Below are 27,738 nucleotides of genomic sequence, written 5' to 3'. Positions count from 1 at the left end.
CAGTTGATGGGGGGGCAGGTTCAGGAGTGTTTGCTGGCGCTCCAGTCTTCAGCACACAGTGGCAGAATGCCGAAAGTTGCCCGCAATTTTTCGGGCCACCGACAGCATATCCTGCACACCACTATCATTTTTCAAAAAATTCTGCACCACCAAATTAATTGTATGTACAAAACATGGGACATGCTGGAATTTGCCCAGATGTAATGCACACACAATATTGGTGGCATTGTCCGATATCACAAATCCCCAGGAGAGTCCGATTGGGGTAAGCCATTCTGCGATGATGTTCCTTAGTTTCCGTAAGAGGTTGTCAGCTGTGTGCCTCTTAAGGAAAGCGATGATACATAGCGTAGCCTGCCTAGGAACGAGTTGGCTTTTGCGAGATGCTGCTACTGGTGCCGCTACTGTTTTTGCTGCAGGAGGACATACATCTACCCAGTGGGCTCTTACAGTCATATAGTCCTTAGTCTGCCCTGTTCCACTTGTCCACATGTCCGCGGTTGAATGGACACTGGATACAACCGCATTTTGTAGGACACTGGTGATTCTTTTTCTGACGTCTGTGTACATTCTCGGTATCTCCTGCCTAGAGAAGTGGAACCTAGATGGGATTTGATACCGGGTACACAGTACCTCAAACAATTCTCTCAGTCCCACTGAATTAATGGTGGATACCGGATGCACGTCTAACACCAACATAGCTGCCAAGGCCTCAGTTATCCGCTTTGCAAAAGGATGACTACTGTAATTTTTCATCTTCCTCACAATGGACTGTTGGACAGTCAATTGCTTACTGGAAGTAGTACAAGTGGTCTTCCGACTTCCGCTCTGGGATGACAATCCACTTCCAGCTGCATCAACAGCAGCGGCAGCAACAGTAGGCGTACCACACAAGGATCCTATGGAGGAATCCCGGTTAGGAGAGAACGCCTCAGTCTTGACAGTGACATGGCCTGCAGGACTACTGACATTCCTGACTGAGGAGGAAGTTGACGTTGAGGGAGTTGGTGGTGTGGCTTGCAGGAGCTTGGGTACAGGAGGAAGAAGGGATTTAGGTGTCAAAGGACTGCTTACGCTCTTACCCAAAGTTTCACAACTTGACACTGACTTCTGATGAATACGCAGCAGGTGACGTATAAGGGAGGATGTTCCTAGGTGGTTAACATCCTTACCCCTACTTATTACAGATTGACAGAGGCAACAGATGGCTTGACACCTGTTGTCCAGATTTGTGGAGAAATAATTCCACACCGAAGAAGTGGCTTTTTTGGTAGTTTGCCCAAGCATCACAATGGGCTTCTTCGCCCCAAGGACAACAGGTGTCTCCCCCGGTGCCTGACTTAAACAAACCACATCACCATCAGAATCCTCATCGTCAACTTCCTCCTCAGCGCCAGCAACACCCATATCCTCTTCCTGATGTACTTGAACAGTGACATCTTCAATTTGAATATCAGGAACTGGACTGTGGGTGCTCCGTCCAGCACTTGCAGGGGGCATGCAAATGGTGGAAGGAGCCAACTCTTCCTGTCCAGTGTTGGGAAGGTCAGGAATCGCAACTGCCGACACACTTGGACTCTCCTTGGGGATTTGTAATACCATCTCAGAATGCACAGTGCTTTTCTGTGCTCTTTCCAGCTTAACTCTTTTAATTTTTCTAGCTGGAGGATGAGGGCTTCCATCATCATGTGAAGCTGAACCACTAGCCAAGAACATAGGCCAGGGCCTCAGCCGTTCCTTGCCACTCCGTGTCGTAAATGGCATATTGGCAAGTTTACGTTTCCCCTCAGATGATTTAAAAAAAAATATTTGGTTCTTTTTACTGAACTTTGGCTTTTTGTATTTTACATGCCCTCTACTATCACATTGGGCATCGGCCTTGGCAGATGACATTGATGGCATTTCATCATCTCTATGTCATGGCTAGTGGCAGCAGCTTCAGCACTAAGAGGAATTGGTTCTTCTTGATCTTTCCCTATTTTATCCTCAAAATTTTTCTTCTCCATTATTTTTTGGGAGTTATATGAGACAATATGCGTCACAGGAATGACTGGATTGACTGCTGGACAGGACACTACCACTGGTCTGATGCAGCACAACACAACAACACTGTAAAGGACTTGTGGTTGTTGTTGTTATAATTATTATATGGCAGCAGTGGACATATAGCAGCAGCGTATATCATCACTGGAATGACTGATGAGACAGGACACTACCACTGGTCTGATGCAGCACAACAACACTGTAAGGGACTTGTGGTGGTTGTTATAATTATTATAAGGCAGCAGTGGACATATAGCAGCAGCGTATATCGTCACTGGAATGACTGATGAGACAGGACGCTACCACTGGTCTGATGTAGCACAACACAACACCACTTTATACAGCTACACTGGATATATGGCAACAGTGGACACCAACACACTGACTGGCTGGACTGATGCAGCACAATACACTGACTACACTGGACTGGAAAGCACAACACAGCACCACTTTAAACAGCTACACTGGATATATGGCAGCAGAGGACACCAACACTGTGACTGGCTGAACTGATGCAGCACAATACACTGACTATACTGGACTGGACAGCACAACACAACACAGCACCACCTTATACAGCTACACTGGATATAAGGCAGCAGAGGACACTAACACTGTGACTACACTGGACTAGACTGAGCAGCACAAGACTCGCCACCCCACTTTCCTGCCCACACACAGAAACTGAACACTGAGGACACGTCCTCTCAATACACTCTCCGAGACTGGAGTGAAAATGGCCGCGACACGCGTCGCCTTATACGGAATCCAAATCCCATGAGAATCCGACAGCGGGATGATGATGTTTTGCTGCGTTTGGGTTTCTGAGTCAGGTGGGAAAACCCGAGCCAGGCTCGGAACCGAACTCAGAAGGTAAAGTACAGTAAGGTTCCGTTCTCTGAGATCCGAACCCGCTCATCTCTACTATCAAGTTGGTTTCAGTCCAGTATTTCCAGTTACAGTCCAGTCCAAGTCTGGTTCAAGTCAGCCACTGGTAGCCAGCGGTGCAAGTGGCAGGGTACGGTGCACCCTTAATAATTTAGCTGTGGATACGCTGTACCCACCGCCGCCGGGCTGCCGATCCGTCCCTCCGCTGCTGCTCACTGCCGCTGCTGCTTGAGGGGAGGAGACCACAGCCCATGAGCCAATCAGAGCTCGCTGTCCGGAAGCCAAGGCTCCTGATTGGCTGCCAGACCGCTAGGTTTGATTGGCTCACGGATCGGCGCTGAATTGAAGGTAGACACCCGCACTGCCACCGGAGACTGTGGGGCAGGAGAGGCGCAATCTGCGCTCTCCTCCCTTCACACACAGGATCAAGACAGCAGCAGCAGTGAGCAGCATGGGAAGGGGGGCATGTGTACCTGGCACTGGGGGGACATGTGTATCTGGCACTGGGGGCATATCTGGCACTGTGGGAGCATTTCTGTATCTAGCTCTGGGGCATTTCTGGCACTGGGGGCATATCTAGCACTGGGGGGACATGTGTATCTGGCACTGGGGACATATCTGGACTGTGGGGGCATTTCTGTATCTGGCACTTGGGGCATGTCTGGCACTGCGGGGACATGTGTATCTGGCACTGGGGCCATACCTGGCACTGGGATCATATCTGGCACTGTGGGGGCATTTCTGTATCTGGCACTGGGGGCATATCTGGCACTGTCGGGCATTTGTGTATCTGGCACTGGGGGCAATGTATATCTAACACAGTGGGGGCATTTGTGTATCTGGCACTGTGAGGCAATGTATATCTGGCACTCTGGGGGCATTTGTGTATCTGGCACTGTGGGGCAATGTATATCTGGCACTGTGAGGCAATGTATATCTGGCACTGTGAGGCAATGTATATCTGGCACTGTGAGGCAATGTATATCTGGCACTGTGAGGCAATGTATATCTGGCACTCTGGGGGCATTTGTGTATCTGGCACTTTCGGGCAATGTGTATCTGGCACTGTGGGGCAATGTGTATCTGGCACTGTGGGGCAACGTGTATCTGGCACTGTGGGACATTTGTGTATCTGGCACAGTGAGGCAATGTGTATCTGGCACTGTGGGGTAATGTATATCTGGCACTGTGGGCGTGTATCTGGCACTATTGGGGTCATATGTGTATCTGCCCCTCCCCCATATGTGTATCACGCCCCCATTTTCATTGACCACGCCCCATGTGGCATTTGTTCACACCCATTTTTTGGCATGCGCTCCTTCGCCGCGTACACACGGTACCTATAAGACATTTTTTCTACTTGCACCACTGCTGGTAGCAACCCAGTGACCAGTCTGTAGTGTTATTTTAGCAATTGCTCAGAATTGTCTGATTTTGTGTCTGCTGACTCTTTAATGTATCTGGATAGGGTAGATCCTGACACAATCACTATTCCTCCATATGTAAACCAGAAAGATAGTGTCCATTTTTACAAATAAATTCAACACAAAAAGAAAAGAATGTAATGTAGTATAGTTCCAGACGGCATCGTAACTTTTTAAGCCTTTTGAAACGTTTAAGATATTATTGCTTGTATCTACAAAATGTGATGTGACATTTTAAGTGTAATTTCTAAATCAGCACATAAAAGTTAATAGAAACTCGTTTTCAAACAAGCTGCTGAAACCTTGTTGACTAATGTCATCAGGTCCCTTCAAGCAAAACCTCTTCCCATTAATTCCACCTTTAATTCTTTTGTCCTGGATGTCAAATTTATCAAATAAATATCATTGTCTGCATATTCTAAACTATTATTCCTTTCTAATCCCTCATGTTAATCAAAATATTTGATAGCGATGAATATATATATATATAGATTAATTAAAAATATTTAGTATCAATAATTTAACCAATATAACCTGTAATCAAAAAATTATTTTGCTTAAATACAAATTTGGTAATTAACAGCAGAAACTCTTTGTGAAATAAGTGTTTAAAACATATCACACTTAAATAAAAATTGACAGCTATTATGCAGTGTAATGTGGGATGCTTTTATTTAGAGACACCCAAATCTAAAATAAGCAGTAAATGTTTTTCATGACCACTGAATATCATACAATTGTAGCAAAATGTCTATTTTGTCTAATTTTTTGGAAAGAAGGATGATCATAAAGGGCTTTTATGGTCATAATATATTTTCTGTTACATTCTCCTTGCCTGTTACTATTGGCTTGTGGTGCTATTTTATTATTGTGGAACACACAGTAGGTTGTACACAATTTTTGTAATGCCATTTTGTTAATAGTAGAGATGAGTAGGTTCGGTTCCCTGAGAACCGAACCCTACAGGACTTCACCACCCGAGCCCGGCTTGGGTTTTCCCACCTGACTCGGAAACCAGAATGAGGCAAAATGTCATCATCCCGCTGTCGGATTCTCACGGGTTTTGGATTCCATATAAGGAGCCGCGTGTCGCCGTGTCTCCATCCTCAGTGTCTGTGCGGGAGGGAAAGTGGGGTGGCAAATCCAGTGCTGTCTTGTGCTGCATCAGTCCAGTGTAGTGTCTTATGCTGCATCATTCCAGTCACAGTGGTGATATCCTCTGCTGCCATATGTCCAGTGCTGCTGTATAAGTCCAGTCCAGTGGTGCTGTGTTGTGCTGCATTAGTTCAGTGGTAGTGTATTGTGCTGCATCAGTCCAGTCACAGTGGTGGTGTCCTATGCTACCATATGTCCAGTGTTGCTATATAAGTCCAGTCCATTGCAGTGGTGCTGTATCATTCCAGTGGTGGTGTCCCTGTGCTGCTGTATAAGTCCAGTGGTACTGATGTAGTTTGGTGAAGAGGTATGCTCGCCTGTGCTGCATATTATTATAATAGCTCCAAATAAAAGGGTTATTATTATCCAAATTAATTTTAAAGGCTTTGCCGTGTGTGTGGTTTAGTGGGTAAACTCTCCTGTTCCACCAATATTGTACTTGTATTACATCTGGGCAAATTCCAGCAAGTCCCGTGTTGTTTGTGCCGCACACTTGAGTAGCTTAGCTTAGTCATACAGCTACCTCATTGCACCTCTTTTACTTCTTTGCATGATGTGCTTTTTGGGGACTAGTTTTTTTTAAGTGCCATCCTGTCTGCAACTGCAGTGCCACTCCTAGATGGGCCAGGTGTTTGTGCCGCACACTTGTGTCGCTTAGCTTAGTCATACAGCTACCTCATTGCACCTCTTTTACTTCTTTGCATGATGTGCTTTTTGGGGACTAGTTTTTTTAAGTGCCATCCTGTCTGCAACTGCAATGCCACTCCTAGATGGGCCATGTGTTTGTGAAGCACACTTGTGTCACTAATACCACTTTCAGACAGAAAAATCTCAAAACCCCAGATTTTTCCCAGGTTTTATGAAACTGGGAAAAACACAGGTTACAGTCCCTTACACCCTTTCACACAGCATATTTAACCCGGATAATTCCCGGGTCGACCCCTTTCAGACAGAACCTGTATCAGCCCTGCAATAGACTTGTGTGTCTTAAGAAATGGACTGTTTTTATTGCACACAGATATTATGTCATGAAGTGTGGGTGGTGACTGATCACAGCATTGCATTAAACCATGGCCGACGAGTTACTGATGAGTAGCCCGGAGTTCCTGGCTTCTTGCTGTTTCACACAGCAAATGAAAACCTGATGCAGCTGCTAGCACTGTGTTACCTGGCGCAGTCTTATGCCAAGATGAGAAGGGAGCAATTTCTGGCGGAGAGGGCCAATACTCGATGCCAGTATTTGCGCAGGAGGAGAGCCCTGATTTTGGGCAGCATTACGTCTATCCTGAGATTTACCAGCTCAACTAATCGATTGTTGGGGGCCAGGGACCGCAGGCATGGACAAGCTTTCTGGGTGACCGTGGAAGCTTATCAGCCAGAGAAGTGGATGGCACACTTTCGGATGTCGCGTGATACGTTTTACTACCTGCTGGAACTTCTCACTCCAGCACTCACCAGGGGAAACACCAACTACCGCAAGACTATCGAGCCGTGCAGGAGACTGGCGATTGTGTTGTGGTCGTATGCAACCCTGGGGGAATACCGCACCGTCTCCTGCTTGTTCGGTGTTGGCATATTGTCTGTGTGTGTGCTAGTGCGGGAAGTGACCCAGGCATTGCTGGAAACCCTTTACCACCGCTTCATCTCCTTACTGCAAGGTGCCCGGCTGGATGAAACCATAAAAGGTATCCAGCGTCGTAAATATCCCCAGTGTGCTGGAGTCATAGATGGGACCCACATAACCATTATTGCCACCAGAGACAACCCAGCCGATTACTACAACCGAAAAGGTGGCACTCCATCATCCTGCAGGCTGTGGTGGACCATAAGTATTGGTAAGTAGTATGGTGTGTTAATGTGAGTCATATGCTGGGCGCACGATGTGTATTGTTAAACACAGCTAATATGTATACTATTAAGTTTCACAGATGTCTTCATTGGCTGGCTGGGTTGTGCTCACGACTCCGGGGTACTTGGCAACTCTGAATTGTTCCAGATTGCAGAGGAGAACCAACATGGCTGGTTGTTCTCAAGAGAGATAAATATATCCGTTTTGATGGGTTATATTTTTCACAGCAGAATCATAATACAATAGATTGCAATTTTGGTATAGGCTTAATAGTAGGGGGAATAGTTCCACAACAGGTTACAATTACAGACAATAACCACTAATGGATGATAGTCTGATTACTGACTTTTAATGATAGTGTACACAAAGTGTAACAATTAGGCATCGGTGGTGCTCCCAGAGTCAGTAGAAGTACATGAACAAAAAAAGAAGAGGTGAAAGACTCTATGTTGGGGCACTCAATTATGGTATAGGGCCGGCCTCTTACGTTGTGTAGCAAGAGTGTCAAAATATAGCTGCTGTGAAAATAAACCTCCCAGCATGCTCCTGCAACAAATTTTCAATTTGGGGGTGCTGCTACTGTGGCAGGGCATGCTGACATGTCTAGTTCCACAACAGCTGGAGGCTCGCAAGTTTAGGCTAGGGTTAGGCTGCGGAAAGGGAGGGTTAGTAGGTAGGGGAGGGGTGGGAGGGTTTAGGATACTTCTCTCACCCATGTCAGGATTAGATTGTTGGTATTCCATAATTATTCGCTGTACTTTCCTGATCATTATGTATGCCACCTATACTACATATTAATTTTTATTTCCCATTACAGATATCAAAGTTTGTTGATGGGGTGGAGATCCCGGTGCACCTTATTGGAGATGCGGCATACCCTTTTAGGCGTTGGCTGATTAAGGGCTTCACACAGCATCTCCCACTCTCTCCGGAACAAGTGCATTTCACCCACACTCTCAGGTCGGCCAGGATGGTGGTAGAGAACACTTTTGGGAGACTGAAGGGGCGCTAGCGGTGTCTACTAAAGTGCAATGACATTGCCATCACCCTGGTGCCGGATCTGGTTGCTGCTTGTTGTATCCTGCACAACTTTTGCGAGATACAGAAGGAACACTTTTTGCCAGAGTGGAATGTTGTGGACACTGAACTGTGCAATATTCCGGTAGAAGCAGCCTACGAGGGGGAGATAAGTAGTGGCAGTGCTGAGGAAATACGCAACACCCTCACTGCTAACTTAACTACTATGACACAGTTGAGGATATAGATATGTTGGCAAACATAATTTTTTTATAGTTTTTTTCAAAAAGTTTTGGTTTTATTGTTTCAAAAAAGTTATGTACATGTTGCCTCATATGTATCTTTTTATATATAACATCTTTCCAGTTTAAAATGCTTCTTGCATTTTTGAACCTAAATAGGCCATAATGTGTGTAGACATTAGACACATAAATAGAAGGCATAATTTGTGTAGGAAATGGCCAGGTACGGGCCGGACAATTGACAGGCCTGTAAAGTGCTGAATACACATGAACATTTGCAAATACATCAAAGAAGAAGAAAACGAGCATTTGTAACTGTAGGCACATAAATAGAGTGCATAATGCTTGTACATTTAGCGTAACTTACACCCATATCTGGAGAAGTGGCTGAGGTAATGGCCAGGTATGGGCAGGACTCTTGACAGTCCTGTAAAGTGCTGAATACACATGAACATTTGCAAAAACATCAAAGAAGAAGAAAAAAGTATTTACAACTGTCTGTAAGAAGTGCTGCCCAGTGGACGGTTGTGAGTAGTGCCATCTGTATAAGTATGCTCAGTGCAATGTGGAGTATTATTCCCTGTGCCATCTGGATAAGTATACACAGTGCCATGTGCTATGTAGTATTATTACCCATGCCATCTGGACGAACATGCACAGTGGCATGTGGACTGCTATGCACTGTAACATCAGGACTGGTCTGCTTATTGGCATGTGGACTGCCACGTGCAGGGGCGTGTGAAAAATTATTTGATGTGCCATCTAGATAACTAGGCATTGCGCCATAGTGAGAAATATTCCCTGTGCCATCTGGACTATTATGTGGAGTAGCAGTAGGTGGATTTGAGGGGTTTGTTTCCATAAACTGCATGTCTCTGCTATTATGCTGGTAGTTGGAAAAATGGTCCTCAGAATAGTGAGGAGTATACACTGGATAAGGGTGCGGATTGTGTAATCTAGACACCAGACCGTTAAGAAAAGACATTTGGGAATCTCTGTTTTCCCTAGAAATGCGTTCATGCATACCCACAAGTTGTGTGAGAAATTCATTTTGTAACTCTTTCTCATTGTCAAAAAAGTGTTGTAGTTGTGCATCCTCCTGTGCCTGCATTTCAGCATCGGAATCTCGCAGCTGATTGACTAGGATTCTTGTCATTATGCACGTAGCTTGCTCCATCTTTGAAGTTTTTTTCTTCCGTTCAGGTACGTCAAAGACTAGAAAAGGAGGGAAAACAATTTTAGAAAATCAAATAGCAGTGATGTCAGCATATATGTGCTTGAGGCCTTCTTCGTCCTACGCACTAGCTTCACACTGCAACATATACATTTTGAGTATTGGTCAGGACAAAGATATCATGTGTGAGTTATGGAAGTGCGCAATTGTACAAACACTGCATGCTATGCAAGATGTAGCCTTTCTTCATGCGATTAGCGTGCAGGTGTAGCCTATGATGTTGTTAGCAGTCGTTATTACTGATAAATGGTGCAACAGCTAATGTGGCCTTCTGATATTGTTGAAATACAGAAACAGGTAGGAACCGAATGTGTAACGCAGCATTCAAAAATAATAACAAGTGCAAACAACATCATTGTGGAATACAGCCCATATTACAGTATATACTGGATTTTAAATATCAGAAAAATCTTAAGTGTGTTTAAAAAAACTTACTGTTCCTATGCAACTTTGGCGCCTCAGTCTGCACAGAAGTCGGTGTCCCAGCCGGAGTCCCTGTGCTGCTTCCACTGGCATCAACCTCGATAGTATTGGTGACTGGGTCCCCCACGGCAGCCATCGGATTGGTGTCACTGATCTCAGTGATGTCATCATACAGCATTGGTGGCGTCAGTGGGATGAATTGGCTGTTCTCCGGGGTAGCACTTCGTGAGGATGCACAACTGGACGATGAAATGGCAATGGGATTAACCAGTGCAGAATTGCCAAAAACTTCATTGCACTGATCATAGTAAAGCCACTCCTTTCTAGCAGCACCACTTTTCCTCCTATTGTGGTCATGAACTTTGTTGTAATATTTGCGCAGAGCTTTCAATTTATTCACTACCTGCTGCTGTGTCTGCACAATGCCCTTTGAGGTAAGTATCTAGGCAATGTTGGTGTATACTGTGGCGTCCTTCACCAGTGATCTGCTTCCAGATCTCCTCATCCCCTCTAACAGAAAGCAGCTCCCTGATCTTTTCCTCCTTCCAATGACCCATGCTGTCTCCCTCCGTCCCCCTGCAGCATAATTATAACCTCAGATGCCAGCGCCAGTGCCATGCCCACTCAGCCAATCAGAGAGATCCTGCTGCTCAGCCAATTGCCAGTGCCCCGCCAGCTCAGCCAATAAGCTCTGTTAACTGTAACCGTTTCTAAAATACCGGATCGGACCCTTTCTGACAGCTGACAACCCGTGTAAGAGCCGGGAAAAACCCAGGTAAATACCTGGGTCAAATTTCCAGGAACTCAGTCCCGTGTTGACCCTTTCAGACATAAAAAAATCGACCCTTCAAGAGCCGGGAAATTACCGGGTTCTTTTCTCTGTCTGAAAGGGGTATTAGCTTAGTCATACAGCCTCCTCGGTGCAACCTTTTGACCCAAAAACAATATTGTGAGGTGTTCAGAATAGACTGGAAATGAGTGGAAATGAATGTTATTGAGGTTAATAATACCGTAGGATCAAAATTACCTCAAAATTCTGTGATTTTAGCTGTTTTTATGTTTTTTTTTAAAAAAGCATCCAGATCCAAAACCAAAACACGAAAGGGTGGTTTTGGCAAAACCAATCCAGATCCAAAACATGAGCATGGAACCAGAACCAAAACACGAAAAGTGCTCACCGCACATCTCTAGTTAATAGTCTGTGACTTTCAGTCACTCCTATAGGCGGGTATTCAATTAGCTGCGATAACGAACTTTTCCCATGCAAAAACTGACTTTTTCAGCAAATTGCAAGTACCTATTCAAATAGCCAGGAAAATTTATTGGTGATAATTTTTTTTCAAATTTCACTTCACTTACTCTGAGGTGGTGAAAAGTTGGTAAAAATCCCTTGTTTTAGGTAAAAATGTTTGGATTTAGTTCAGAACCCCTGGGACACGCCTCATAATGACTAATTAGGCACATTGAAGTTTTTAATGACTTGTCAGTTTTGGGGTGATAAAGTGCAAAGTGATGGGATTTGGGGTTGAAGGTATAGGACAGGTATATGTGGGTGCTTTATGAGTGGGATGGGTGTTTTTAGGTTTGCAGGTGGGAGTAGTCAGTCTATTTCCATTTTTTAAAGTACCCTAAATAAACAAATATATACTTATACCCATTTTCATGTACCCCTAATTTAATGAGAGCTTTTATTTTGCACAAAAAAGCTTGCTTTCTCTCATTTTCTTACATTCTTTAATGTGATCTCTAATACACTTCTCTTATCATATGTTATTTTTGCATTTTGGGGGCACAGGCTGATTTCCTCATTTTCACCTACACTTTTAACTTCAAGAATTTTTGTGGGAAACATGTTTGGAATTGTATAGGTAAAAAAAATGGGAGCATGCATACCCGTGAAAAGCTGCAATTTTTTCCCAACTGCTGCACAAAATACTCATGTGAAAAATTAGCAGATAATTTGATAACCCCCTAGTATGAATAATGGACACCAAAAGTGTTACTGTTATTCAAACTTATTGAATGCCTCTTAAATCCTCTTAAATTTTTTTGGTAGGATATTTTTAGTTGGTTTTCTTGTGCCTCACAAATGTTTATTTCTGTTATTGCCAGCTACTGTATATTAGTACTATTCTTTTTTTGTACCTCGTTATCAGGACTGAGTAAAAATGTTCCCCTTTCATTTTTAATATCACTACGTTTTTGATGTCTTGACTGAGTAGAAAATTTAAGATTTAGGGTATTCTACGCAATTATATTGTTTAATGGAAGAAAGTGGTTCACTCCATAAATACATATGAAACACACTGTGTGTGTGCTGGAGTCTGACATGGGGGGTAATTCTGAGTTGATCGCAGCAGCAAGTTTGTTAGCAATTGGGGAAAACCATGTGCACTGCAGGGGGGACAGATATAACATTTGCTGAGAGAGTAAGATTTCGGTGGGTTATATTGTTTCTATGCAGGGTAAATACTGGCTGCTTTATTTTTACACTGCAATTTAGATTTCAGTTTGAACACACCCCACCCAAATCTAACTCTCTCTGCACATGTTATATCTGCCTCCCCTGCAGTGCACATGGTTTTGCCCAATTGCTATCAAAAATCCTGCTGCGATCAACTTGGAATTACCCCCATAATTCTGAACTGTAAGCTATGATCAATCTGCACACTTTCAACACATTTTTAACCTTAAAATCTGGACAACCATAAATGTAAATTTAGTTTACCAGAGATACAATCATCATAATTAACTCCTAAATATACACTACTGCATACAAATGAGAAAATGTAGACATATTTTAAGCTACTTTATGTAATGCTATTGATTATTATTGAGAATGCTGATACTGTACAATCCTACATTCATTTGCTCTATTAAGACTTTTTTCGTACAGAAATAGAACTTTCAAAGAGACCTGCTTTTGGCTGGAGTGTTTGGAGAATCATGCATGGATCAATGAGATCCGTTCATGCTTCTCTGTGTAAATATGTGTGAAAGAGTTAAAAATAAATTTAAAAAATTGCGTGAAGTTCACCCTCCTAAGCATAACCAGCCACAGGCTTTTTGAGTCTGTGGTGGACCACGAGGTTAATTGAGGTCACCTACAAGAAGGACATCAATAAACGTTGCAGTCTACCGCAGACCGCTGGTTCCCACTATAGGTGATAATAAATATTTCTTTCCCCATTACGGTCTATGTGCTCTGCTTGATTGGTAGGCCGGGAGCGCACAGCCAAATCATGAGAGCACTATGACGTGGCACTCCCTGATTGGCTATCAGGACCCCAAGTGACATTCAGGGAAAGTGGATCCATGTGTAAACATGGATCCCCTTCAGGTGCATGGACCGGGTTTTTTATGGTTATTTTTTCTTAACCCATGGATGTCTACATGGACCGAAGAGGACCAATCTACACTGGATTAGTCAAGAATCATTTTTTCTATTTACAGGTAGCTGTGGATTCTACTAGACAAGGGGACCGAGGGGTTCCGTGGGACACTATAAGTGTGTGTAAGTGTGCATGTATATAAAATTGTACATTCATGATGTATGTGTCCTGTTTTTTTTTTATATTTCTTAACTGTGGAACTACAGGTACCAGTGGGCCCTTGAATGCCCCGCATGCTGGTACTTGTGGTCTTGCTGGGACTTTTAGTTGAACAGCAAATTACAATATTATTTTTTTACACATGGGCTACCAGCCCACAGACAGCAAGACAGCCCCAGGCTTCATCCATGGCACTTGGGTGCCTGGAGGGGGGGACCCCTTTATTAGGGAAGTCCCCACTTCTCCAGGGATCCTCGGCCAGGGGTAACAAGTTGGGGGGGGGGGTAATGCCATGGCCACAGGGACCTATATAAATGTGTACCCTGGCTGTCACATTATCTCCTTGGCTAGTAGAGACTGGTGCGTCCTTTTGTTAAAATACCAAGGAACCCTACGCAATTTTTACCAGGTATTTTAACAACCAGGAATGGCTCAAAGAGCCCGGGACTTGTTATATTTCTGAAGGGGACCTCAAACATTTTTTTTTATTATTTTTAACTATTAAATACTGTACACAATGAGGCCCTGCATGGATCTCACTGATCCGGCCGGGCTTCATTGTGTTATGTCCGACAGTGTTTTACTAATCTCTCCCGTAAAACACTGCCTGACAATACGAATTACATCGGCATCAGTGAACTCTAATTGAAAAAACACAGTAATTTAGTAAATTAATGTGTTCGTTTTTTTTAAAAAAGTTGCAATCTCAAACGGCTGATGTGAGCTGAGATTGATCTTGGCTGTAATCGGCTGCAACACGAATGTTAGTAAATTTACCCCAGTGTATCAATTTCTCAACAACATTTGATTGTGCTGTTCTGCTATTGTATACCATGGAGTGTGGGTGGTAAGTGTGGCATTATCTGGGGCATAATCCTTGCTTCAGGAATTCCAAATAATGGGCTACACGTAATTCAGCATGGATCGCATTTGTAAAAATGCTCGCAGGCAGCTTTGCAAATACGATCCTTAGCAATGCAAATGCGGTAGGAGGTGTTACTCACTTATTAATGCAACCCCTCTCCCTGTTTTGTCTGCCCGCACCAATCTCCGGTGCGGGCAGACATAACAGGGAGAGGGGTTGCATTAATCCCGAATGTTTGTAAAAAAAAAACCCTGGGTGTGATAAATGTTGTGGCTGTGCCACATGTGTCCATCTTATCCCATGTAAGTCGTTTGCCCATCCCCACACAGGTAAACAGTTTGACATAATTTATGTACTTACCTGTAGTACATCCCACGTGGTATATATTATTGTCTGCCCTTGCGGATTGTACTACGTGGGACAAACTACCCGAAAATTCACTTAAAGAATGACTGCACACCGGTCGGCTATACGCCTTGCACTACAGGGTAGGTCTATTGACCAACCGGTGGCAAAGCACTTTAAATCTGCTGGACATAGGCTGTAAGCATTAAAATATTTTATAATAGATCATGTGCCTTGTACATTGAGAGGTGGGGATAGAGCCAAAGAGCTTTTGTTAAAAGAATACAGATGGATCATCCGGTTAGGAAGTATAGCTCCTAAAGGGCTAAATGAGAAAATTAATTGGAATACCATTTAACTTTTTTCTTTGGGTATTATTAATACAGCCTGTGGTTAATACTGTTGGGGTATGGGATACTCTTTTCATATGTTTAAATGTTTATTGATTTTAATTACAGTATTTAATAAAAGTTATATGTATTTTAGATGTGCCGCCGGGACCGCCCCTATGATCAGCACCCTCCGAGAGATGTCCGGGATATTTCCGCCTGGTGGAGCGCACATGCTGAGGCAGGTGGAACGCACTCTGGTGGTTACCTAGCAATGGCAGGAGCGGAAGCCGGAGACAGGAAGAACCGCGACTTCCGGTGGGAAGCAGCCAGGGGAAGGACCGCGGGCGGACAAACACGCTGTGGGGTACAAAGGTGGGGTAAGTTACTGTGTTTGTTTTGTGTATGCTGTGTTATTTTGTCCTGACGATGGGGCTAAGACCCCCGAAACGTTGACCCTGGATAATATATGCTTTTGAACATTGTCAGACTCCCGAGTGCCAGTTATTCTATGGACCTGTATATATATATATATATATATATATATATATATTCACACACAGATGGAGCCCTCTTCATCTTTGCCTTTTATAGGATTAACTGAGCCAGGGCAGTTGGACTTAATCCCTTTCTGTATTGTTCTCTCTGTTTTGTATTGCAGCTGAGAATGTATATAAGGCTTATGCTAATAAACCATGGTGCACCTAGGCACAGCAAAGAAGCCAAGATGAGCTTGGCTCCATCTGTATAGAGAGAGAGAGAGAGAGAGAGAGCGCAAATGCCATACAATACTCCTTTAGCTGGTTATTGGTGCCTGAAAGAAAATATGCTGAGAATTGTAGTATTAATAGGTGCCTCATTCATTTAATGGATCATCTATTTTATGTCAATTGTTTATTAGATAAATCTTTTTTAAGTGTAAATAAAATAGCAATTTTGATTGACTTCCACTTACCCTTCTGTAGGTGGGAGGAAGATTGGTGAAGTTATAATAGGAAGCTGATAGTTTTCATATTTACATTTAAAATAATAGATTTACAGTATTAAGTTTGCAATAAAAATAATGACACCTTTCAGGAGAGTCAGGCTAATGTTTTATTACCCAGCTTTAAAATGGCCTGTATCAATCCAGGGTTATTATTTGATTCTGAACAGAGATGGGACATTTCATCCCAAAACTACTTACCATATTTCCTAGTTGTTGGTAGAATGGTAAAAAAGCTACACAAATGTATGTTTAGTATAATTTGCACTGATATAGTATTGTTTATTTCTTATTCATACTACACAAATACAGTAGCTAATCCCTTTTCCTTCAACAGAGGTGGTGTCTCCATTGGTCTTCCTCTTAGACATTGCTCCATAAAGTCAGCATTGATCAATTTTAAAATCCAATGGATTATTGTCATTGAATCCAGACATTTGATACAGAAGCCATGCATTTACACAAGTCAAGAAAGTGAAAGTACACCCAAATGTACAATTTACTGTTTTTGTGTTGGTACATCGCCCCACACTAATCCATGAAATCCACTTCCCCCATGTGCATGTTATGCTACTTTGTACCTAATCTTGTTGCTAGATGCTTTTGATGTCTGGATAAACTTAAAAACAATACTAATAAAGCATTGCCCACTATAACCACAGCTAATAATAATGCTAATAATAATTGAAATAATTTACAATTTAAAAAAGTTACGGTAACAAAGATACATATAAGGATATCAGCTGTCAAAACTTGCATATACAGTTTGGCTATTATATGAGGTTGGGCCTATATGCCAGGATAAGCCTTGCACAGAGTATCGATCTTTGTATTGCATGATGTGCACTGAAGTGTACATATGATTTAACATCAACTGGAAAAATAAATATATTCAGTGTTCGATCAAAACATCTAACATATTGTGCCCTAAATTACTTTCTTGAATTTTAATTTTTACGTGCTTTGCTATCTTAAAAATATTTTACAGACGATACCCTTATTTCAGTTCACCTGGTGTGCGTTCCAATTCCAGTATGTGTATTAATCTGCTATTAAATTGGATTTTGAATGGAGATGAATGCAATTTGTTCACCATTTGTTTATAAGTATACCATTTAGATGTAAGTTAATTTTAAATCAGGGGATTGTTTTAATAAAACCAGGAAGTCTCTCCCCCCATGTATAACCAATGTTAAGGGACTCTGGGCCACCGTAACATTACACCTTGATAAATACTTACCATGTCAAAATGCATTGGTGGACATTAAGGCACTTTACCGGTATCACCTGATTGAGAGGGCTTAGTTTCCCAGGAGACATTTTGGGGTGGTTCATCATGTGATCTAAGGTGTGTTAGTAATTTTTCTTCCATGTAGAGTATGCATTGAATGTGAGTGTTTAACTCTACAAGTTGAGGGAAAAAGTGGACCATAAATTGACCAGTTGCCTTTATGGATGTGCATATGAAAATGTACTAAGAACTTATTTTGGATGCTGGAAGAGGCTGTGCCTTTAAGAAGAAGTGGGACTGTATAAGTTACTTGAATTTGGCTATTTACATCTACTGTATATAAACTATTCTACAATTGAAAGACTTTAGCCATTTTGTTAAGTATATTTAATTTCTATAGTATATGCTAAAGGGACCCACTTTCACTGGTTTTAAACTCTTAGCTGCTCCAACATTTGAAGCGTGGAACTAATATTTTTTTTTGGTATATAGTTATATGTACCCCTCACTGATTAGTAATTTACTTAATATTATGGATAAATACTAATTTCTTTGGAGTTCGCTCTTAATGGGTGTTCACTGTCCTATTACATGCATGTATTTGTAGTCCACAAAAAGGCAAAGAGTACAGTAGCATCTAACGCTGATGTCCTGTGTACATTCAGAAATGGAGTCTGCAACACTATAGCAATTATGGCTCAGTCCTGAATGCACCAATCTCTCCAGCACTTAGTATTTTTTAACGGAGCTCAGGCAACTTTACATATATAGATAGCATGATGTGGTACAGACTTACTGCAGGAGGAATCCTTAATGTCTCAGTAGCCTGTCATCCTCCACAGATACTCATCAGTCACAGCATTGCCACAATGATCTGAACACTATCTCTCTAAATCAATAGGGTGCAAATTGCCCACTTGGCATTACACACAGAGGTAAGTACTCAGTGGCCCTTCAATCCGGATGCAACTCAGCAATAATTCCTTCCAGTCTCCCTCCTGCCAGATGCAGACTTTAAAGGAAGAGCCTCTGCTCACTGCACGCACCTCCGCTTAACAGCTGTCTCCACTCTGAACTTCTTGTGTTAGAACAAACAACTTCTTACAGTATACAGCTGTCTGAATGTCTCTCCTGTGCTCCACAGCACCACCATGGGTAGACCCCGGTACCACAGGGTCCATTGGACACCATGACAATTTAAGATATCATATCTACAGTATAGACTCAGGCCCCAATGCAAATACAAATGTACCTGCCCATTGTCTCCACTCACTAGCAGTGATATGACCTGTTCATGTCACTGCACTAGCCATCCAACCTATACTTTTACTGCCCTACCGTTGACTGACAGCTGATGTCACCAGGAGGTGAGGCATATGTCTAGCAGCTTTGGGTTTTACAAAAACATGTGGATTACATAAAAACCTCTTACAGACAGGGCCCTGGTTGAAGTTGAACCCATGACCCTAAATGCTGTGAGTCAGCACATCTAATCATTGTGCCACCATTTTGCTCCACTTACTTGAGAAGATTAGCACAAAAAAGTACACTAAAAAAGTAATTTAATTCACAATTATAGATATGCATAATATTTTAAACTTTTAAACCAGTCGTTGAAGTATGATGGTATTTGCAGTAATTATTTTGATTTCCAAAGCTAAACTTGAAAGCTTTGCTGTCTACACATTTTCCAAGTACATTTTCTTCTCCTGTGCATTATCAACTCGGAACAGATGGAAGTTAAATCTTAAGTAAGAGAACTTATTACAAAATCAAGCAACAAGATATGTACTGTATATGTAATTTTCTGTCTGAATCTGGTTGTATTAAGATCTTATGGCTGATAGAACAGAGACAGACTCATAATATGAGTTCAGGTTCCCAGAAGTCATTCTTTAAAAGACAAAGTTACAGCTCTACAAGTTGGTACATTTTTAACCCATAACACATGCATTCAGTCTCATAAAGCAATATTTACCTCTGGCCTTATCAGCAAATACAGTTAAGGAATGCGCAGCCTTCAGAATATTTGTTGTTCTATTATTGCTCTGCATAATCACAAGTATTAGCTGTGCAGATATATATAACTGTATAAATGTATTAATAATTAATAATAGTATAGTAACATTTTACATTGAGGGGAGAAAAAACATGAAGGCCACTGAAGCATATTAAATTTCCCCCAACAACAATGATGGTGGAAGATTGTGATCATCCTGAAACCCCCAAAAGATAATACATTATGCCAAACTACACACCAATAGCTCTCATCCACACAGTTCGAAAAAATTGCAGCAAATTTATTGCCAGAAATTAAACCAGCTTATCCCTTATTTAATTAACAAAATGACCATCTGTTGTTTGGAAGTGGTAGGAAAGGCCTGAACTGTAATAATAAACTATTCAACCCCATAAACTCCACCTGACCAAAATAAAAACCCATACCTGTCCTTGTCTCTCAATCCAAAACAATGTCTTCAACACACTCCATTGGGTCTATTTCATAGCTAACTTTCTCAAAGTTTTGATTTTGAATAATCCTGTGACCTTCTCCTACAGTATATGTATTTTCAATGGCACCTGACAAGTGGGCCTATTTTCTCTTCAAATATTTACATTCTCTGTTGAACCCCAAGGAGAAGCAGTGAGATCACTGGTCCTGCTATTCATGGTCAGTCCCAAAAGATTTGCCTGTCTACAGACAATAGGCCTGATGCTTAGTTGGCTGCACTGTAATTGCCCCTATGCTGCTGCATGGAAATAAAAGGGTCTATTCACCAGTATGCATGCATGGGTCTGCATCGCTGATGTTGCGTATGCTTGTTTTCTGAGCAATTACTGAAGATATGCGCAGAAAACATATTGTAAACTTTAAGCTCTACATCAGACCCAGTATCTTCCCAACTGTTACAAACCATGGGCACGATGCAGTGGCGCATGCAGCAAAGTACCAATTGTTTGGTACTTTGTGCAATTGCCAGACCTGTACTTTGCGTGTGCAGTATGGGTCAGTGACATCTTTGATTGGCAGTTTGCTGCCATTTGGAGATAGGGAACGGCAGCATCCGCATCCATTTCCCAAAATGGACATGTATCAACACCATTGTGGGGAGTGACAAGGCCAGGATTTCCATTGGATGACAGAGATTTCCTTGCCTTTTTGTTGGATATGTAGCATCTGGCTTGTGTGACCCGAAGTCATGGATGATTTGATGCTGAGTCTTAGGATGCAGCTCAGACCAATAATGAGACATCCTTCTGCATTATAAATTAATGCTATTACTGTTGATTCCATGTAAGCAGCAGCGATTGCTACTCCAAACACACCTGAATCAGGCCCCATGTGTCCTCACTTGAGTTGCTTCATGAAACTGCTATGGTAGGATATATTTTTTTAACCTAACATACCTTTCAACTTTTTTGCAAGTTATAAAGCCAAGTATCATGAATTTACACAGTGATTCTCATCCTTGTGACAATGTCCCCCCACTGTTTTGCAATTATACTGCAGAGATCATGGCTGCAGCCTTTAAGTATTATATGTTTGTTTGTTAGTTGAATTTTTGAAATTTAAGCAGTAAGATACAGTATGCTGCAATTTACTAATATGTTATGCAAAATATATACATTGTAGCTCCATTATATAAAAGCTTAGCAAAACACATCTATTTAAAGATGCTCAAAGTGGGCAATGTTGAAGGAAAACTGGGGTTTAGGGAAGTTGATAACGTGAAAGGTAGGGAAAAGTATATGTACTGGTTATAGTTGTGTCAAAATGGCACCACTATTGCAAAAAGCATTTGTATTATAGAAATTTACTGGAAATTGTTACAGTCAGAAATGCAATAAAAATGACCCCAAACATACAGCCAAGGTTATTTTAGAACTATTATCAGCATAAAGAAGAACAAGAAGTCATGGAAGTGATGATATGGTCCCCACAGACCCCTAACTTCAACATCATCGAGTCTGTCTGGGATTACATGTAGAGACATTAAGATTTGAGCAAGCCTATATCCACAAAAGATCTGTAGTTAGTCAGTGTATAAACATGCTGGCGGTCAGTTCTGGATTTTCATGAACTATCCTCATGTTGCATGATTCTAGGATTTATCATCCTTTAAATAATAATTTCTGGATGATAATTGCTATGATATGCCTTTAATTGGACATCTTAATAAAATTCTTTCTCACTTCATACATTTTTGAGCGGACATTTATGTTGGATCAAAAGTTATTACCATATCATAGGTGTGTCAGATCTTGCACATTTAAATGCACACTTATACACCAGAGAAGGACTTGTAGAGGTATTTGCACAGAGTCATAGAAGCAAAACTGCCAACAGATGCACACACAGATGTTGCAGCATCTAATTCAGAATCAGGCTGATAATGCAAAACCCTAGCTAATAACTACCATATAGTGCAAACAGAAACAATGACAATTCTGTTGTCTATTATGGAGTAAGCAGCCAACTTTAATAACCAGTAAACAAAACAGAGCATATCCTGGTGCCCAGTACACAATGCACTCACCATTCTATGACTAGCCTGAGTCCAAATTTGTAGCAGTGATTGTTTTTATTCTCAAATAATATTAGTTTAACTATGATCTTACACGTGTTTTGACTTTTCAATGAAAACAGTGGCATTTTTATACATTTACACTTTGGGAGCAACAAGTTAAAGATAATATAGGTTGAGTATCCCTTATCCAAAATGCTTGGGACCAGAGGTATTTTGGATATCGGATTTTTCCGTATTTTGGAATAATTGCATACCATAATGAGATATCATGGCGATGGGACCTAAATCTAAGCACATAATGCATTTATGTTTCATATACACCTTATACACACGGCCTGGAGGTAATTTTAGCCAATATTTTTTATAACATTGTGCATTAAACAAAGTGTGTGTACATTCACACAATTCATTTATGTTTCATATACACCTTATAGACACAGCCTGAAGGTCATTTAATACAATATTTTTAATAACTTTGTGTATTAAACAAAGTTTGTGTACATTGAGCCATCAGAAAACAAAGGTTTCACTATCTCACTCAAAAAAGTCCGTATTTCGGAATATTTGGATATGGGATACTCAACCTGTAATAATAATAAACTCAATTCTGACATGCAATTCATAACTGTTTTCTGGTGCCCAGTACACAATACATGCACTTTGTACCTCAACATCTAATTTGCAATGTATAAGAATTAGCTTTTTCCAAAATGCATAAACTCCTTAATGGAAAATGTCACACTGCTACCACAGTCAACCTTTTGTTAACTCACCACCCAAAACCACAGAACAATAAATTCACAATATAAATTATTTGCAAATAAAGGTAACAAAATGGGGTAAGTGGCATCTAAGGAAAAGATGGCGGGAATGCTTTTCTGAGGCGCCGCCCATGGCCTTATTTAGCTTCAGTTTCAAAATTGCATATCGGCTGATTATCGGACAACTGCGCATGCGCTACGACCTCACTGCATGTGTGTGAAGGACAAAATGCATTTGCAATGCGATCGCAGGCCAAAAACCGTGTGATAGCATAGCGATTGTCAGTAAGTGACCAGTAATGGTATATAACATGGCATTTTTGGGGAGTGTTTGGGAAATTACAGGCGTGTCATGACCGTTTTTGGGGCATGCATCTGACATCAGCTGCAAATGAAAACATAGCGCAACTGTGACTGAAGCCATGTATATTCTGCATAGGCATAAGTCAACCGGTATTGTCGATAGTGGCCATGATTCTTAATTTCTGCATATGCTTTGCATTTATGCAAATGCATACGCAAATTTGTGAATGCATCAGTGGGCACCTTTTTCCTTTCTCGGCGACTCTTCACATGCATTTTTCAGCAGAAGCAGTTCTGAGAAAATCACAGTTTCTGACTCAATAGCGATCCAAGCTGAATGGGGTCCAGTGTCCACAACTCTGCTGCCACTGGTTGCTATCTGCCAATACCTAGTGCCGGCACTATGTTTCCAGTGCTCAGTGCACTACCTGTACCCACTCCTCTGGCTGCTGCTTGCTGTAGACCCAAGGAACGGGGTTTCTTGTGCAGCTCATATGCTGTGGGCACCATCTTCCATCACTGTGCATTACAGTACACATATATGATTTCTTCATATCATACATATACATAAATTAACCATCTGGCTAGATTTTTATGCTTAACCCCAACCAGAGTAACTCAGCCAAGAATAAGAGCATACAGAAAAAAGGGAGAATTCAGACACACACTCTAAGCACTAAGACCACTGGTAATCAGAATAATTATAATAAACTCTGCAATTTAGCATGGAGTAAAATTGAGGTTCTTAGCATAATCTTTGTCCCAAAAATATGGGCCCACTTACCACAGCCTGGTGACCTCATTAGGTTGGTCCCTAACATTCCTAAGGTTCAACTTCAGAGGTTCAAGGGGCCCTTGTGCCATCACAACCAACCACCCCCCAAGGGATCACACTAGTCAGAAGTAGCAGTTTAAGTTTTAAAAATTGTTACAGTAATAAGAAGTACTGGAGCAGCTTAAGTATTACGTAGGTGAGAAGTAGCAATTCAAGTGTTAAAAAAGTGTTATATTAGTGAAAAGCAGTTTAAGTTCTAAAGAGTGTTAAAGTGTCAATAATGATGCTCCAAAACAAACAAGCCCAGGGGGTCCCATGTCCTGAATCCTAGATTAAGAGCATACCAGATATGCACCTCTAGTCTGCTGATCCACCATGTAATGTTGAAGCAACCTCTTAGAGTCACAAACACACTAGCAGAAGCCCTAACTGAAATGAACCTCAGATAACACTCTTAGAATATTACCCAGAAAAAGATTAAGGACAATCAAGTCAATAAAGATGGATGTCTAATTACCTGACTAAACTGTAACTTACCCTTAGCACCAAGAAAATAGGCAATGTCTTGTTTAACCTTGTAAAGAGCTACCCTCCCCTGTCCATGGCAGCAGATCCAGAAAAACTGGAGGACTGAATCCAAGACCACAAACTCTTAACCCAGGCAAACTCCACGACAATGGCTTCATAAAAATTCAAAAAAGCTGTCTGCTCAAGTGAACAACCAGGACATATAAAACCCCAAAACATATTGCAGACCCCAGCTTCCTATAAATTAAATTGTAACAAAATAACCTATATCCCAGCCACTAAACCTGCCGGGTATACAGGAATGTATGGATTTCAAAATTCAGAACATAAATTAATATCCAAATTCCAAATATGTTTATTGTCAGAGCAAATACATGTGGGGAAAAGTAAAAAATATCTTAATGACCCTGCCAGGTTTAATGAGCTGCCAAAGATCTCCATGCATTGGGAATCAGCAGGTGCCTGGCAAAGAGAAAAAATAAATTGGACATTTATAAATAATATAATTAAAGAAGTGCGCTGACCCTCATGTTTTGGTTGGAAAATGGGAAAGCGTGGGCAAACCAATAGGAAGTGCAGCACTGGCAGGTACCAGATGAACCCAGTTCCAGGCCATGATTGCCTATATTATGAAAAAGTTTGTGTTAAGTTTTTGTTCAGGTGCCACAGAAGTTGGGTGAAGTAAAAAATAATGGTGGGCACAGCTGTAGAGCCTCCAAGCACATAAAAAACTCCAAGTCAATGTAAGCATCATGCAATACAGAGTCTCATCTGTCCACAAGGGGGAAGCCAAGATACTACTGTTTCTATCAGAATGAGTAGTAGTGTCACAACATGCTGTGGCAATGGTTCAGTTGGGCTAGTTCTTCCATGCCAGCCTGATAACCTGCCAAAGAATACCAAGGTTCACCAAGATTTACGTGTCATGAGGGACCAAAGTTCTAAATCTACCACACAGGAAAAGGAGTCAGCAATAGATTTGGTAAACGCTTGCATGTGCCTGATTTTAAACACAATTTTGCAGGAGAGACAACAAAACATAAGCAGGAAAAAGAGGCAAACAGCCAACAGCAAGAAAGCCCACTGACAGTTGACATCCTTGACCACTCTCAATAGAACATAGTGCTTTTATTACATAATCACCCCACAACTCCCCGACAATTATAATTGGAAAATGTTTGAGCAGGAGAGGATTCCTGGTCTAGCCCCTCCTCCCTTCCCACCTAAACCCAGTTCTCTGATCAAAGGGCAGCACACCAATCCCTATCCAGGATATAAAATCCAATCCAGCTGGCATCAGAGGACAGCTACATCTGCATACTCTAGGGTAGCATATGGATAACCCAGAGGAAAATTCAAACATTTTCTCCAACACCATTAAGTTGTACCTAGGGCCTGATTAATGTTTGTAAGTAGAGTAAAAAAGCAACTGGGTAAAACAAAGTTACACTGTAGGTGGGGCAAATGTAACATGCAGAGAGATTTAGATTTGGTTAGGTTATATTTTTTCTGTGCAGGATAAATACTGTATGCATTTGCATGTAGCCCACACATGTTCAAAAGCTTTATTTTTACACTGCAATTTATATTTCCATTTGACCACACCCCACCCATATCTAAATATCTCTGCATATGTTACATCTGTCCCACCTGCATTGCAACATGGTTTTGCCCAGTTACTTTATTTTTTGCTTTACTTACAAACATGAATAATTAATCTCCACAATGAAGTGGAGGTGTCTGCATGCACCTACCATAGTATATTATAGCAAGAAAAAACCCTGCCCACCTGGAACATCCAACAGGTGGTATTCAATAACTTAAGCAATATATGTACTAGATGCAGGGTAATGTTGCCCACAGTGTGCCCAATGGGAATTTTGTCACATTTGCCTATGGAAGAAGACAGCAGCAATCCAAAATAAGACAACAGGGTAATGGGGACCTCCATTTTCACAGATACCACAGTGACAAAAGAGGCAAACAAAGCGTGTACAGAAAAGATAACTCTGCCTAGGCAAATCTGTTGGACCAAACAAAAGTAGGTCATCAAGGTAGTGTGCTAGCCCATACTTCTACATGCTACATTATATCATTACAGAAGCTCTTGATTTAGGCGAAGGACAAAAAGTACTTTATGAGAGACATTTGACCACATAGCACCCATCCTCCAGATAGAAACCCATGAATTGGAATAACTCCTTTTTCAACAGAAACAAGAGCAATACCAACTTAACATCAATCTTGGGCCAGTACCTCTTCTACTAAACAGGTGATGGGGCACTAGAGGCCAGTTCAAGATCTATTGCCTGCTGAGTGACTGACCAGTAAGAGGTGCAAGCTGTTACTGGAGATTAGCAATGTCTGGAAACAGAGGAGCAAGGGGAAGGCAAACTCCAGGTGACAAGACCAGATTTTCTGGGCAAATATGGTGAAACTACCACTAGAGATATCAGCACTGCCTTGCACCACCTGGTATGTGTAAGGGGCTAGCTGTAAGCACAAAAAGGCTCCCCATGGCAATGGAATCATCCTCATAACACAACAGAAAGAATGGGGAGCAGCAATATGCACAGGGGCCCAAGAGTCACCACTCCAGTTCTACTTATGATGAGCAAGAGTAAAGGAACTGGAAACCTTAGATATCCTACCCCTGCTGTTCCCACCATAAAGTAAGGTGCAGTGCTTAAAGCATAACCCAGCAGGAAGGATGGCATTATATTGCACAAGCAGCAGTGAACAACCTCGGTCACAATAAATAAATAAATACATATGCCCAAGTGAAATACCTCTGTGTAGATACAGTAGGTGATGATTACAAAAAGTATGATAGCTTTTTCACTGGCATAATTAACCCATTCGCTGAGGTGATAGGTCAGCAATGACTTATTTAGTTGTTTTCTGAACTATGAAAAAGACGTTAAGTAATATTCGATCTCTGAAGATTAATGAAATCTTATGCACACTTCATTATAATTTGGAAAGATGGTGGTATAGTATGGATAGAGGACCTGTGGACCAACTGCAGTGGAAGAAAGAGAAATTGGATTAGCTAAAAGTGCTGGAACACCTATGGCCAACAGCTTTCAGGTTAGTGTAAAGGAGCATACACACTATGCGATATTACAATGGATATCACTCAATTTCAGCCTTCTGAGTGATATCATTTGTAATATCTGCCAGTGTGTATGCAATGAACGATGAACGATGCACGGTCCCGCTGTCAGCTGTGCATGCAGCTCAATTTGGATATGTCGTCCA

The sequence above is a fragment of the Pseudophryne corroboree genome, chromosome 3 (assembly GCF_028390025.1).
Source record: "Pseudophryne corroboree isolate aPseCor3 chromosome 3, aPseCor3.hap2, whole genome shotgun sequence".
Classification (NCBI taxonomy): Eukaryota; Metazoa; Chordata; class Amphibia; order Anura; family Myobatrachidae; genus Pseudophryne; species Pseudophryne corroboree.
Note: the sequence above shows the minus strand (reverse complement) of the source record.